This window comes from Heptranchias perlo, chromosome 6 (assembly GCF_035084215.1).
Source record: "Heptranchias perlo isolate sHepPer1 chromosome 6, sHepPer1.hap1, whole genome shotgun sequence".
In the NCBI taxonomy this organism is placed as follows: Eukaryota; Metazoa; Chordata; class Chondrichthyes; order Hexanchiformes; family Hexanchidae; genus Heptranchias; species Heptranchias perlo.
The window spans coordinates 11,618,303-11,634,464 of NC_090330.1; the positions used below are offsets into that span (position 1 = coordinate 11,618,303).

At 45.5% G+C, this 16,162-nt stretch overlaps 1 protein-coding gene across 3 annotated transcripts in view; it reads right to left on the reverse strand.

Annotated features, from left to right (window-relative positions):
* The window catches only part of LOC137322739 (SH2 domain-containing protein 1A-like), a 76,781-nt gene that overhangs the window by 41,660 nt on the left and 18,959 nt on the right, over positions 1-16,162 (reverse strand). The gene's annotated exons all lie outside the window — the stretch shown is intronic.

A 16,162-nucleotide genomic window follows, 5' to 3' on the forward strand; every position in this document is an offset into this window, starting at 1 on the left:
TCCACATTCCCCTCCAAGTCACACGTCACCCCGACTTGGACAGATATCGGTGTTCCTTTATCGTCACTGGGTCAAAATCCTGGCACTCCCTACCTAACAGCACTGTGGGAGAACCTTCACCACACGGACTGCAGCGGTTCAAGAAGACGGCTCACCACCACCTTCTCAAGGGCAATTAGGGATGGACAATAAAGGCCGGCCTTGCTAGCGACGCCCATATTCCCAGAATATTTTTTTAATGTTGATGACTCTACCACAGGTTCCTTGCATGTTACATTCATTTTGCAATTAAAAATTATTCTGTATGGCCCAATAAATTTATCGGTTTGCTTTGTCTAAAATATTGTACTCTAAATAGGATTGGGTAATTTGCCAATGCTTGGCAGTTAGCATGTGACAATATGGGAACTAAATGTATTGTGTTGGGACGCTACCTGTCATATACTTTGAGATGATATTGCAGTCACTGTGGACTTAAGAGCAGTTTTATCCACTTGCTCTCTTTTAATTCAATCCTGGAAAACTATCTGTAAAGGTTTTACTGGGGGTGCATTCTCAGAAAGTTACTTGACTTGCCTATGGAACCAGCTGCTCTAGAGTTCCAGACTTATTTCTGTTTATTTGAATCTGCCCTTCTATTCACTTACAACCCTCCGAGATCTCTGCGTTCTTCCAATTCTGGCCTCTTGCGCATCCCCGATTTTCATTGCTCAGACGTTGGCGGCGGTGTCTACAGCTGCCTAGGCCCTAAGCTCTGGAATTCGCTCCCTGAACCTCTCCACCTCTCTACCTCTCTCTCCTCAACATCAATAACAACTTGCATTTATATAGCACCTTTAACGTAGTAAAATGTCCCAAGGCGCTTCACAGGAGCATTATGAGACAAAACCGAGCAACATCAGGAGATATTAGGACAGGTGACCAAAAGCTTGGTTAAAGAGGTAGGTTTTAAGGAGCGCCTTAAAGGAGGAGAGAGAGGTAGAGAGGCGGAGAGGTTTAGGGAGGGAATTCCAGAGCTTAGGGCCTAGGCAGCTGAAGGCACGGCCGCTAGTGGTGGAGCGATTAAAATCGGGGATACGTAAGTGGCAAAAATTGGAGGAGCGCAGAGATCCCAGAGGGTTGTAGGGCTGGAGGAGGTCACAGAGATAGGGAGGGGCGAGGCCATGGAGGGATTTGAAAACAAGGTGTTCCTTAAAAGATGCTCCTTAAAACCTACCTCTTTGGCCTAGCTTTTGGTCACCTGTCCTAATGTCTCCTTATGTGGCTCGGTGTCAAATTCTGTTTGATTACGCCCCTGTGAAGTCCCTTAGGATGTTTTACTACGTTAAAGACGCTATATAAATGCAAGTTGTTGTTGTTATTTTATTCAGAACATCCCGACATTAAACAGGGCTGCTGAGAAAAGTAGCAGGACCATACAAGATTCCCAAGCTGGCAAATCAGCTGATTACCCAGGACTGCAGAATACTGTACTCAACACATGACCCGAATTTCACCATTTCAAGACATTGTAGGTTCAGGGGTGTGATTGAAATGCAGTATCTGTTTGATTAACATTATTACACCCTGTTCAAAATTCAAGGCTAAAGTATTTTTTCCTTCACATTTTGATCTTTTTATTCTATTAAAAAATTATCTGTTCCCTCTGCCCATTCTTTAGATCATCCCCTTGTGCCACATAGCAGTCCCCTGGAATCAGACTGGGCACAAGACCTGCTCCCAGTGTCCCATGCCACTCTGTAACCAGCCACTAGGAAGCTTGCAAGGATGATCTAGGAGCAAATCTGACGACCGTTACCGTGGAGAAATGCCTGTTCTGTGCAAGCTTATGGGTTATTAAGGTTACAGGGCTTTGTTAATTCGTGATTCATATTCAGGGGCCGCAGTGAGGAGCTTTCGGAGAGGCGGTTGCAGCATTAGCACGGTGCTGCATGTTCTAATTTTTGTGTTATTAAAATTTGTGTGGTTATGGCAAAGAGAACAGTTACTTTGTTGTCTAAGTTGGACTAGAAGGTACCAAGGCCATAATCTGCACCTCCCCTTCAATGGCTCAACCATGATCAAGACGTACCTAAGGGTCACATTGAAATCAGGTCCACTAACTGTGCTTTCCTGTAGTACACCACTGCCAGCTTGTTTAGAACCCATGTAAGGATGCCACCTTTGGCAAAGTGCAAAAGCAGACATGGGCATATAGAGGTCCTGAATGGATATGGGGGAGGGTGCTACAATAACAGCTCTTGGTAAAATCAATCATTCAACTCACACATTAAATCACATATCCTGCAGTCTTACTTGCAGCAGCATCACTCATCATTACTTCAAGCCAACTACACAGTGCCCATTCCATATTTATAACACTGTGCACTATGATCGACAGCTTGTCCAAACATTCAGCACCTCTGTGAACTTTAGTGCCAAGGCAGTAATTTGACTGACACCCAATCGAACCAGTTTACATTCTTTCACACAGTTGAGCTACTTTATTCAACCAATCTAAATTACAGGAGGTAATTGACACTTCAGCTGACCAATCACAATTTCCTCCTGCAGTAACATTAGGAACCAGAGCAACAGCTCAATGTGCCTGTTATGTTTTGGGGTTTTTAACTCAAGATATTTTTCTCATCCTCGGTGAGAAAGGCCACTCCTGTAAGTGAGCTGGAACGTGCCTTTGTAGGACTTGAACAGGAAGCTCTGGTTTCACAGCATTTTCCTTACTGGATATGTTACGAGCCCTCTTACGAGCTCCTAGGCTTCAGAAAGTGGTAGAACAGACATCCTATCAGACCATGGCCTAAGCTATAAACTACAGAACAGATTTATTAACAGTAATAAATAAACAGTAGCAAAGGCACTCTGCAGATTTACTTTGTAAGCTATACAGAATATGTCAGCTTATATTTTTCTCTGCTGGTCACCTGCTTCTTGAAAATTCTCATCCTTGTTTTTAAATCCCTCCATGGCCCTACCGCTCCCTATCTCTGTAACCTCCTCCAACCCTACAACCCTCCGAGATCTCTGCGCTCCTCCAATTCTGGCCCCTTGCACATCCCTGATTTTCATCACTCCACCATTGGCGGCCGTGCCTTCAGCTGCCTAGGCCCTAAGCTCTGGAATTCCCTCCCTAAATCTCTCCGCCTCTCCACCACTCTCTCCTCCTTTAAGACACTCCTTAAAACCTACCTCTTTGACCAAGCTTTTGGTCACCTGTTCTGATATTTTGTCACGTGGCTCGATTATGTTTCACAACGCTCCTGTGAAGCGCCTTAGGACGTTTTGTTACGTTAGAGGCGCTATATAAATGCAAGTTGTTGTTGTGGTGTAAATCAGGAGGCCAGTAGCGGAAAATGAGCAGGAGTTCCGCCTCACCAGATCTACATCAAATTTCAACTGCGGCATTGTTTCCAGAGGGAAGGAACTCGTGGCATACGAGGTGCCCACCTCAAACAGGTGGGTGCTTCATTTAAATATTTATTTGGGGGTTGGAAGTCCTGCACGCCATTTCCCCGATTTTTGGGAGTGCGGGATGTTGTCTCTAAAAGACTCCCCTGTGAAATGGCCATCCAAGGGTCGCTAGGGAATCAGCTGCGGCATTGACTGGTTTAAAGGGCACAAAGAAATACATCGAATCTGTAATATTTCAGTCATTTGTTGACCATTTTCTTTCATTTTTTTTTTGTTTTTTTTCTCTTTCCTGCAGTTCTGAGCCTTTCCAGAGGTTTTACTTTTACACAATTTTCTGCTCGCACCACTAACGTACACCAATAGCAGAAAATCTATTCCTCCGTGAATATAGAAAACAATAAATAGTCACAATCCTGCATAAATACTAGCAAAAAGGCTGGACCAAAGATACAGTTCCTTAGCAATAACTCTACATGTGGTTCATTATCTAATTTCCCATAAGGTCTCCTGCCTCTCTTTTGATGGCCTTAGAAAAATTGGTGAACTGGGATAGAATGTTGACACCCTTTCAAGTTTAACAAGGAACACAGATAAACAGATGAAATAAAGCTGCCATTGTGTCAGCCTTGGCTCAGTGGTAGCACTGAGTCAGAAGGTTCTGGGTTCAAGCCCCACTCCAGAGTCTTGAGCACATAATCCAGGCTAACACTTCAGTGCAGTACTGAGGGAGTGCTGCATTGTCGGAGCTACCATCTTTCTGATGAGACATCAAACTTCTAAACCAAGATCCCGTCTGCCCTCTCAGGCGGACATATAAAATCCCACGGCACTTTTCAAAAAGAGGAGTTGAGTTCTCCCAGTGTCCTGGCCAACATTTATCCCTCAATCAACATCTAAAAACAGATGGTCTGGTAATTTAACACACTATAGTTTGTGGGAGCTTGCTGTGTGCAAATTGGCTGCTACATTTCGTACATTATAACAGTGACTACACTTCAAAAGTACTTCATCGGCTGTAAAGCGCTTTGTGACATCCTGAGGTCATGAAAGGCGCTATATAAATGCAAGTCTTTCTTTTTTCTTCTTATGTACACAGAGGGTGTCTGCAGTAACCATTTAATAGGTATTGCATACTGAATCCACTTGTCACCTAATTGCAACTTCTTTTACTCTGAATGAACCATTCATAAAGTATAGCAAGCCACTGTGCTGATAGTTCTCAGCTAAAGAACATCTACTCTTAATGAGATTTTGCAAATTAAATGATTGTGCATGGCAAGAATGTCCTGTCTACTCAATTGAATACCAAAGCCCTCTGCAGCGGCTTGTGTATTTTGAGCAGAATCCTGACTGCGATTAAAATTTAAACTGGCTATCAGTTTCCTGGACATAGATATCAAAATACGTAGATTTACTTATGATTAGAATTGAGACTGAACTTCCCTGTTCTTCACACTGCCCGATAGCTCCGAGAGGATTGTTCAGTTAGACAACATTTTGTGTGGCCTGCTCTCTCTTGTGGAAAAGTGCCTCCATGGTGCTAACTCTCCAACCACCCCCCACACACCGCACTCCAGCCCAGAGACCCTCAGCTAATTTACCTCATTTAAGTGAGCCATACAGACTAGGAAGATCCTGATTTCAGTTCACGTCTGTACTGAATTAACTTATCTCAACTGGGACAATGGGGAGAGGGTTACAATTGCATCCTTCCCCCTCCATGGAGAGGGTGTTTGTGTACAAATCAAGTTTTTTTTTATTCGTTCATGGGATGTGGGCATCACTGGCAAGGCCAGCATTTATTGCCCATCCCTAATTGCCCTTGAGAAGGTGGTGGTGAGCCGCATTCTTGAACTGCTGCAGTCCGTGTGGTGAAGGTTCTCCCACAGTGCTGTCAGGAAGGAAGTTCCAGGATTTTGACCCAGCGACGATGAAGGAACGGCGATATATTTCCAAGTCGGGATGGTGTGTGACTTGGAAGGGAACGTGCAGGTTGTGTTGTTCCCATGTGCCTGCTGCCTTTGTCCTTCTAGGTGGTAGAGGTCGCGGGTTTGGGAGGTGCTGTCGAAGAAGCCTTGGCGAGTTGCTGCAGTGCATCCTGTGGATGGTACACACTGCAGCCGCGATGCACCGGTGGTGAAGGGAGTGCATGTTTAGGGTGGTGGAAGGGGTGCCAATCATACAGGCTGCTCTGTGAAGACTGGATCAAGTTCTCCCACATTAGAAATGGTTACAAGGAGGGTTGAGGAGGCTACTGCTGCCAATGGAATTGTATCACCACTGAGAGGACTCTTTTTTAATGCTAATGCAAAAAACAGATGCCCATCTCATGTAACTTTCCGTACGAAACATAAATCACTTGAATTGCGTGCCTTAAAATTAAAGTCAACTGACAAAAAGAAAACATTGGAAATCTATTGAGCACCGGCAAGGAAAAGAACAAAATGCCTTCAGCACATGGCTTTCCTGACCTTGCCCGGCAGTAAGGGTTAAGGAAGGATGTCTGAAGTGGTATAAATAGAGACAACACATTAGAGAGGGCCGGAACCACATCATATGCATGAAACTGGTCCCACGACATTAATAAATCTTTGCAAATGACCCATTACTCACCGTGTCACACCTGGGGTATAAACCCGTGTTATGATTTGAGAGAACAGCAGCTCTTTCTCATGCACGGTAATGAAAGCTGTCATCTGTGTAGTACTGCAAGTGCCCAGCCAATGGAAAACAGGTGCAATTCAGTTATTATGTGCCTTAAAGAGTGATTGCTCAGCCATCTGGGTCAAAGACTTTTGACTCTCTGAAGCAGCTGCTCGGAATGTGTGCTCAGTCTTGAGGAATGGTGACCCCCCCCCCCCGCCCACCCCGGCTCCCTTCATCGGTATGCAGATGTTTTAACGGCTCTTTTGGCTCATGAAGGCAAGGCTACTGATTGTTCATCAATTCATTCCGCAACAGGAAGAAAAACTGCTGCAAAATGAGGGATATTGTTCCACCCGAGTACCTCTGGGCTGCTTCTGACTGTTGTGATTATTACATGAGGATTTGAGTTCCAGTATGGCAGTGTCTGATCTCGTCCAAGTCACCATTGTTCATGTGTGAGTGTAAGCTGGCTACTTAAGGAAATGTCAAGGGGCGATTTTAACCCTCCCTGCCCCCGGCAGAAACCGGGCGGGTGGGCAGTTGAAGTCTCCCCAAGTCTCCTCGAGCAGCCAGATGCTGACCATTCCCGAATTTAACCTGCTCAACTGAGCAGACAGCAAGGACACCTGCCCAAAGACGGCAGGTCCTTTTTTTAAACACATGCAGGTCGGGTCTCAATGACATCATCGGGACCCAATGCAATTTTAACTTGGCGGCCTGCGCTGGAAGACACAGTGACTTTCCTGCCAGGTGAAGACAGCGGGAAGACAATCTGGGCCAGAATAGGTCCAAACTGGTAAGATTTTTAACTTTATTTTTTTTTCTTTCCTTGTGGAGCTCAGAAGTGTTCCTCCTGGACCCACAAGGAAAGCTTTGGCCTCCCCTGCCACGGACTTGCCCCCCCCCCAACCAACATTCCCGATCAGAAGACCCCCATGGGACGGCCCTGGCAGCCAACCCCTCTACTTATCTTTTGTCCTGGGGCAGCATCTGGGCCATGCAATTTTCCACTGGTTTCTGCCGACATCCTGCCCAGAACAGGCAGGAAGTGGCAGACGGGATTTATATGAGGCCCGGGAGTTAAAATACCTTAGCCTCACACCGCTACTCACCCGTCCCAATCCAGCCCAGAGTTAAAATCAGGGCATTCTTCATTCTTGCTATTAGGCAAATTTAAATTTGCACACACTTCTTCTAAATGATGATTCTGTGCGCCCAACCCCCGCTCACCCCCCCCCACCCTCAGAATGCTTCCCTTGAATTACTGATGGGTGCAGTCAGGAGCAGGAGGGAGGTCATTTTCCCCAGCAATGGGAGGAAGAAACCAGCTGCTCTCACCAAGGGGTGATTGGAGGTGGCTGAGGAGGTGAGCAGCAGAAGCATTGTATTCCATTCTTGGATAGTGCAGGAAGCAGTTTAATGACCTAGCCAGGTCTGGAAAAGTGTGTATAGTTGCTGATTCATCTACATCCTGTGGTATACAACCGCCCCCCCCCCCACCCCCCTACCCCACTCTGTCTTGCCAAGTGTACTCCATCACATCACTGCTTACACCCACTCAAGTTTCAAGAGCTCCCATGGTTCACTTTTTATGCACTTTCTCAACTCCCCATTTATCCATCACTGCCACTCATCCCAATCCTTATGCAATGTAATACATCAATCTCATAGTCACCCTCATCGAATGCACAGCATCCATCGGGTGTCTACATGACCTACAGTCACTCATAGATCTGTTCTTTCATCCCTTGTAGGAGAAGAGAGTGCAAAACACAAGGGAGAGGGAGAGGACTGGAGTTGGCCATTACAAATTGTGCAGCTGACAGATGCAGAGGAGGAGGCCATGGAGTAAGGCCTTCAATAAAGTCCCGCACAGGAGACTGGTCAAGAAGGTACGAGCCCATGGAGTCCAGGGTGCCTTGGCACTTTGGATACAAAACTGGCTTAGTGGCAGAAGGCAGAGGGTGATGGTCGAAGGTTGTTTTTGTGACTGGAAGCCTGTGGCCAGTGGGGTACCACAGGGATCTGTGCTGGGGCCCTTGCTGTTTGTGGTCTACATTAACGACTTGGATATGAATGTAAAAGGTATGATCAGTAAGTTCGCTGATGATACAAAATTGGTAGGGTGGTAAATAGCGAGGAGGATAGCCTCAGTCTGCAGGACGATATAGATGGGTTGGTCAGATGGGCGGAACAGTGGCAAATGGAATTTAACCCGGAAAAGTGCGAGGTGATGCACTTTGGAGGGACTAACAAGGCAAGGGAATACACAATGAATGGGAAGACCCTAGGCAAGACAGAGGGTCAGAGGGATCTTGGTGTGCAAGTTCACAGATCCCTGAAGGCGGCGGAACAGGTAGATAAGGTGGTAAAGAAGGCATATGGGATACTTGCCTTTATTAGCCGAGGCATAGTATATAAGAGCAAGGAGGTTATGATGGAGCTGTATAAAACACTGGTTAGGCCACAGCTGGAGTACTGTGTGCAGTTCTGGTCGCCGTACTACAGGAAGGATGTGATCGCTTTGGAGAGGGTGCAGAGGAGATTCACCAGGATGTTACCAGGGCTGGAGCGCTTCAGCTATGAAGAGAGACTGGGAAGATTGCGTTTGTTTTCCTTGGAGCAGAGGAGGCTGAGGGGGGACATGATTGAGGTGTACAAAATTATGAGGGGCACAGATAGGATGGATACTAAGGAGCTTTTTCCCTTCGTTGAGGGTTCTATAACAAGGGGACATAGATTCAAGGTAAAAGGCGGGAGGTTTAGAGGGGATTTGAGAAAGAACTTTTTCACCCAGAGGGTGGTTGGAGTCTGGAACTCACTGCCTGAGAGGGTTGTGGAGGCAGGAACCCTCACAACATTCAAGAAGCATTTGGATGAGCACTTGAAATGCCATAGCATACAAGGCTACGGACCAAATGCTGGAATATGGGATTAGATTAGACTGGGCTTGATGGCCGGCGTGGACACGATGGGCTGAAGGGCCTCTATCCATGCTGTATAACTCTATGACTCTATGACTCTATGAGATAAGTGGCACCTCTGCGTCCATGATAATAGGAGATGGAGGACTGGGAACTTGCAGATGCCTGGCGACAGAATTAAAAATATCTCTAACACACATGTTGACTTTATTTCATAAATGACTGAACTATGAGAAGCCTGAGTATGCTGGTTGGCAAGATTGTTACTTTGCTAGGACTAATTCATATCTGTTTCCTTTGTCTTCCAGGGTCTTCACGTGTACAACAACAGTTTGTGGACATCCCTGACGACGATTCCTCAGAGGAGCTCATTCCTTCTGAGGGTGCACCGTCACAGGACATGCAGCCATGCACCAGCACAAATACTCGCACTTCGGAGGGTCCAGTTAGACAGATAGTTGGTTTTTCACCTGGTGATTCACCACTCACAAGTGAGCACGAGCAAACACTGGTGGCAGGGGCAGCTGTAGAGAGTCCGCGTCAGGGGGCCGCACTCCTCTCCAAGCTCTGTTCAGTTAGACACAGATGCTGAGCCCTGGGGGCCATCGTTGAAAATGAGAATGATGGAGGGGCAGCAACAAATTTGTGAGGTACTGGCAAATATGCCATGCACACTCTCCAAAATAGCAGAGAGGATGGAGAGGTCCACTTCCAGCATTAGTGGATTGGTGTCGCAGGTAATTGCGAGAATGTCTGCCATGAAGAGAGTGGCCGCCTCCATGGAGCTTCAAGCATGGCTCTCAAACAAGTCTATGCAGGCCATGACCATGGCCATGCGGGAGATGTCTGCCGCCTTAAACAGGATGACAGATACTTAATCCGTGGCCTGACAACGCGTCAATGATCTGCACCAAGCTGCTCCCCAGCAAAATGGTAGGAGTGATGTGGCACTGGCCCAGGAGAGGGATGGTGGCGAAAGGGGACATGGAAGTGTGAACTCCACTCAAAGTGCTCACACTTCTCACCCGTTGCCCCACCCCCAACCCATCCTCCCGCACCCCCCCCCCCCCCCGCGCAACCCACCTCAGCCAGAGGAATTCATTTTTTGTTTTTTTGCAGTCTGACTAACTAACTCAACCTTCGAGCTATTATGGCATCCCTGGCATCCCGAGCAACAATGTACACGACTGGTCTGGCGATGGGTGCTCATCTTCATATTGCTCCTCGTTCTTCTCCTCTTCTTCAATGATCTCTCCATCAGAATATCATTGATGAGCGCCATGCTCGTCCTCCACCTCTAACCCTCGCTGCAGGACGCAACACACCACTATGATTCTGGAGCCCCTCGCTGGTGAGTCTGAAGGGTGCCTCCAGACCTGTCTAGGCACCTGAAGCACATTTTCAACATGCCGATGGGTTGCTCGATGACACATCATGCGGTTCTTGTTGTAGCGCTTTTGTGCCTCATGGGTGGGGTTCCTCACGGGTGTCATGAGCCAAGTTTGAAGAGGGTATCCTTTGTCTCCTATGAGCCAACACTTAAGACCATTTCCTGTTTCAAAGAACTCTGGGATATTGGACTGCCGCGGTATAAAAGCATCATGGCAGCGCCCAGGGAATCTGGTGCACACCTGCATGAACCTTTTCTTGTGGTTGCACACCAGCTGCACATTGATGGAATGGAATCCCTTGCGGGTGATAAATACTCCTGGTTGATCTGGTGATCCTCGGATTGCCACGTGCGTGCAATCAATGGCACCCTGTACCTGTGGGAAGCCAGCCAGAGACGAAAATCCAACTGCCCGCTCATTCTGGTTATTGTCCTCATGGGGAAAGTTGACATAAGTCGACACCCTGGAAAACAACCCATCTGTGATCTGCCTTACACATTTATGTGCAACCGACTGAGAGAACTTCGAGATGTCTCTGGCGCCCTGGAAGGAGCCAGAGGCAAAGAAATTGGAGGCAGTGGTGACTTTGACAGCGACTGGCAATGCATGGTCACCACGTCCAGCAGGGAGCAGCTCTTCTTCTGGGACGCTGCAGATGTCTGTGACCACCTGCCATGTCAATCTGAGCCTGCAGAGGCACTACTCTTCGGATAGGTCAAGGAAGCTGACCCGTTATCTGTACACCCTGTTACGTGGGTAGTGCCTCCTGTGACCTCGGCCCCTCTATTGCCCTCCACTCTGCTGTTCTTCATTCTGTTCTCCTCTCTCTTGTGCACCTGCAGCTCCCACCGCAGCACGGCCTTGCCGCTGTGGAAGGTGATTGTCTTCCTCGTCCGAATTCCAATCGATAGCACCCATGGTGGCCACCCACCCCCCCATCCTGCTGTGATCTGTTTGAAAGCCTCCAAACTTCTGAAACAGGTGTGTCACCACAAGAGCTCTCAGCAAAACGTTTGCCAGAGGAAACTGAGAAAGCAGCTGTAAGCACTGAGCCTTTATATTCATATCGGGGAATCAGAAGTTTAAACATCCCCATGTAGTGCCGCTCATTCTCATCTCCGTTTCACTGACGAGTTTCCCGAGCCCCGGGAAACCTGTGCTGGAGGCGTTAATTTTAAATCCCGGGTAAAATCTCTTCAAATGAGCCACATTAGCATATGATTAATGAGCGACCCGCCTCCAGCAAGCAGGTTACTGTACACGTCACGTTAAAATTGGAAGTGGGTGCGTTGGAGGTGGGTTGGGGTCAGGTTTGTGAATTTTAAAACTTTTAGCTTCCCACTCGTTCCCAACCCACCTGTTCTTGGAAGTTAAAATTACCCCCACGGTCTCTGACTTGATGAGTCAACTAGAGATGTGACCCTTACAGCATATAAAGCAACAAAGTGACTCATGGGTCATACTGTCAAACCACTCACAACCTTCATGCGCAATCATTCACTGCTATACATCCCATGCCAGGACATCCTGCACTTTAGGGAGACCTGCCATCTGGTAAAAGTGCTGGGCCCTCTTATTCTGCTGTTTGTTCCCACAAAGAAAGTGACAATCGTGACCCCTGGTAAATAAGGCTCCTATAACCTCTTTGATGCACTAATGGTCCAAACTCCAACTAATGTGGACAACGTCAACGGTGATGGCTTAAAGTAATGGACATTGTAAACCTGTGGTAGACCTTGTTTTCAGGTCAGGCTTCACTAAGCGGAAGAACTCTGTCACAGCTTTCCTGGTGAAACAGGGATGGAGAAGGCAGGTATCCTCAGACACAGCCGAGTAGGTGTTCTTGGGTTGGAGAACCTAGTTCCTTGGCTGATTGAAGGTGGGCTGCAGATCCCTGAGATGCAAGAGCACTGGCTTTCTTCTCTTTGCTGGAACTCCTCTTCCTCCTCCAAATCCAGCACAGCTATTGGAAGACCCAGTGCAATGGCCACGCTCAGCGATGTGGTTGTAGCTGAGTTGACAGCAAGAACACTGTGGCTGCAGGTCTGTGCAGAAAATTAACAGCAAACAGGGTATTATGGAGATCAGGCGGGAAAGTGGAGTTGAGGCCAAAGATCAGCCATGATCTTACTGAATGGTGGAGCAGGCTTGAGGGGTCGTATGGCCTACTCCTGCTCCTATTTCTTATGTTCTTACATTCTTATGTATCCTCCAACTTAAAAGGAACAGTGCTCATTTGAATTACATAGAATTTACAGCACAGAAACAGGCCATTCAGCCCAACTGGTCTATGCCGGTGTTTATGCTCCTCCCATTCTACTTCATCTAACCCTTTCAGCATATCTTTCTATTCCTTTCTTCCTCATGTACCTATCTAGCTTCCACTTAAATTGAAGGTGTATAAAAATAATAAAATCTAACCTTTTGTTACACTAAAAAGACTAGTTAAAGTTTAAAAGTCCAACATGCAGGAAAGAACCTAAGCTGAAAAGGTAGGACAGAAGATGAGGTGAATAATTTTTTTTATATTTGTTCATGGGATGTGGGCATTGCTGGCAAGGCCAGCATTTATTGCCCATCCCAAATTGCTCTTGTTGAAGGCGGTGGTGAGCCACCTTCTTGAACAACTGAGTGGCTAGCTAGGCCATTTCAGAATCAACCCTGTTGCTGTGGATCTGGAGTCACATATAGGCCAGAATGGGTAAGGGCAGCAAGTTTCCTTTCCTAAAGGACATTAGTGAACCAGATGGGTTTTTATGACAATCTTGTAGTTTCATAGCCACCATTACTGATACTAGTTTTTTTTGTTCCAGATTTTTATGTTATTAATTGAATTTAAATTCCCCTACTACCATGGCAGGATTTGAACTCATGACTCTGGAATATTAATCTGGGCCATAACTAGAATATCTAATCTTGTAACGTAACCACTATGCTACCATGCCCAGTGCTAGGCTCAGGTGGAAACAACGGGACATAGAACAAGCCACACATTGGACATTAAAGGGAGTAGCTGACCTTGCACCAAAATACAATGTCATTATAATGTAATTACATTTTTTGTGGCTCTCCCAGTGCTTACTATAATTTTTTTAGCTGCCAACATCAAAGTGATCTGAATGCAAACTTCTGGCAAGGATTAGTGGAATTAAATATGGACCAGTAACAAGGTCAGCCCAGTTTTCTGTTTTTGCACAAATGTTGTTTTATAGTTGGTGTACATCTCACAAAAGAATTAGATGTGCACCTGCCTCTCATATGCGTCACCAAACACAAGCCAAGTGCAGGGATTTTTGTGCCCATGAAGTTAGAGCACTGGGAATCCCATGGGGATTGGGGAAATGGATTATCAGATTCCATCAGATATCAAAGGACTGCTGGCTACCTTTAAAAATATGACCATTTTTGGGAGACAAAAAAGGTGTCACGGTGGCAGAGCGCATTGAAGCTCTAACACAGTAGGACGTAGGTACACGCCTACAATGCCCTTCACCACTCCTGGCCTCATTGTTGGGTAGGTGTTGAGTAGCAACCAGATGCTGGGAAAGTAGGAAATATTACCAAATTAACCAAGAAATTCTTGCACATCACCTACTAGACCTTATAGAGCAGCGTTTACACAGGTCTGGGAACAGGCCGTCTACATGCTGTCTCAGCCTGACTCAATGGAGCAGAGAGATCTAGAGAAGGGAAACTTGAAGAAAACAATCATAATACCTTTCAATAAAAAAGGTAAGAAATAATGTAACTTAAGAAGCACTAATTCTCTCTATTTTTTCTTTATACATTCATTCTTGGGTTGTTGGCGTCGCTGGCATGGCCAATATTTATTGCCTGGTTGTCCTTGAGAGGGTGGTGATGGGCCTAATTGTTGCAACAGATTCCAATAGAATGTTAATGTTACATGTAAACTTTTTTAACTCCTCGATTTCATATAAGCTATCGAACATTTGAACAAATGTTGGAATATAATCAGTCTATCTCAAAATTTGGCCACAATGTGCAGTGTGACAGTAGTGTGGGATTTATCCATGGATAGCAAAAACATTATTTATATGCCAAACATTGGCAAAGTAACAATTGTCATAATTTTCTTTCAAAAAGTCCAATGTAAGGAATTCAGATGCTGCTCCTAACATTATACACATTATGCACATTGTTGTTTTAACAGAGATGCAGGTCAGAGGTGAGAGGTTGAGTTAAATCAGCAAAATAGAATTCCCTTCTCCCAGTACAAATCCCACAGCGCACGTTGGACCTTTGCACTTTAACTAGTCCTTTTATGTTCAATGAAGGCATTATTATATAATTTTTGAATGTGTCTAGAAATTATAGACACAATAATGGGTCACTAGGTATTACAATGCAGTAATCCAATTCTTTAGAAAGATTGAATATTTATTTTCCCTTTTTAATCTTTTTTATCCTCCTAGCCATATACCTCATTAAAAAAAAGAGAAAAAACTCAAGAAAACAAGAAGACTCTTGAGAATTACTGGCACAGATCTTAAACATGGAAGGCTGCAATACGTTAGAAAGAAAGAACTTGCATTTATATAGCACCTTTCACAACCTCAGGATGTCCCAAAGCGCTTTACTTCTGAAGTTTAGTCGCTGTTGTAGTGTACGTTAGTAGGAGATCAAGACTTCCCACCAAATGCAGGACAGTTAGTAAGCCTGACTAACCGTATATGTTTTAAAATGTTTGTTTTATCTCCCTTTTTGTTGCAGCTGCGAATGCCACTGGGCAATTTATCAGCCAACACCTCTTGTAGAGATATTTATCAGGGCGCAATGGTGGCAAGGACATATCCGCAATTTATAAATATTGGACAACTCTGGAGACTTGACTAGATGTGACTGCAGAATATTTCGACAGCACCTCCCTCCCCTGCATCCTTTACTACAAAGAAGGACAAAAGCAGCAATGTTGTGGGAATTCCATCATCATCAAATTTCCTTCCACACCACACAGCATTCTGATTTGGACACCGATCATCATTCCTTGATTGTCACTGGGTCACTATCCTGGAATTCCCTACCTAACACCATTGTGGGACCACCGTTACCACAAGGACTACAGCAGTTCAAGGAGACGGCCTACCACCACCTTATCAGGACATCTAGGGATGGGCAATAAATGGGACCTTGCCAGCATCGGCCATATCACGAGTACAAATAAAAAGTTAATTTGACTGGAATAAATAAAAAGTTATGATCTAAATAACATAATTCGTCATAAGAACATTCTTCTATGAAATCATCTCAGAAACTTGTAAATAATGCAATTGTGGAGGCAGTGAAGAAACAGAAATCAAAAAAAGGCCTTTTGATCCATCAAGCCCAGACCTTCCACAGGCCAGGCTGAACTATTCAATCAGGAACTCTGCTACACTCATTTAATCTTCTGAGGGGGAAGGTTTTACACAAACAACTCCTGATCCCATTTGGTTATCAAGCAAAACTCCAAAATATTTGTCCATCATCACATCTTTACTATTTGCCTCTAACCTATTATCCTCCATACAACAAATCCCCCAGTCTCAGCAACACTGGAACCATGGTGTCCCATTTGATCATCTCAGTCTATAGCTGACTATATACAACCATTAATTATATTACCAATCAGATATTTATCCATTTTTGTTTTAATTGTCTCAATCTCAACTGCTTTTGCTGGGGGTCTGTTCAATATATCCGCTACTATGTGGAAAAAATGTTTCTTCTAACCTCTAGTCTTGCTTGAAAGTAACTAATTTTAAACTTGTCCCCTCTAATTATGTGTTCATATTC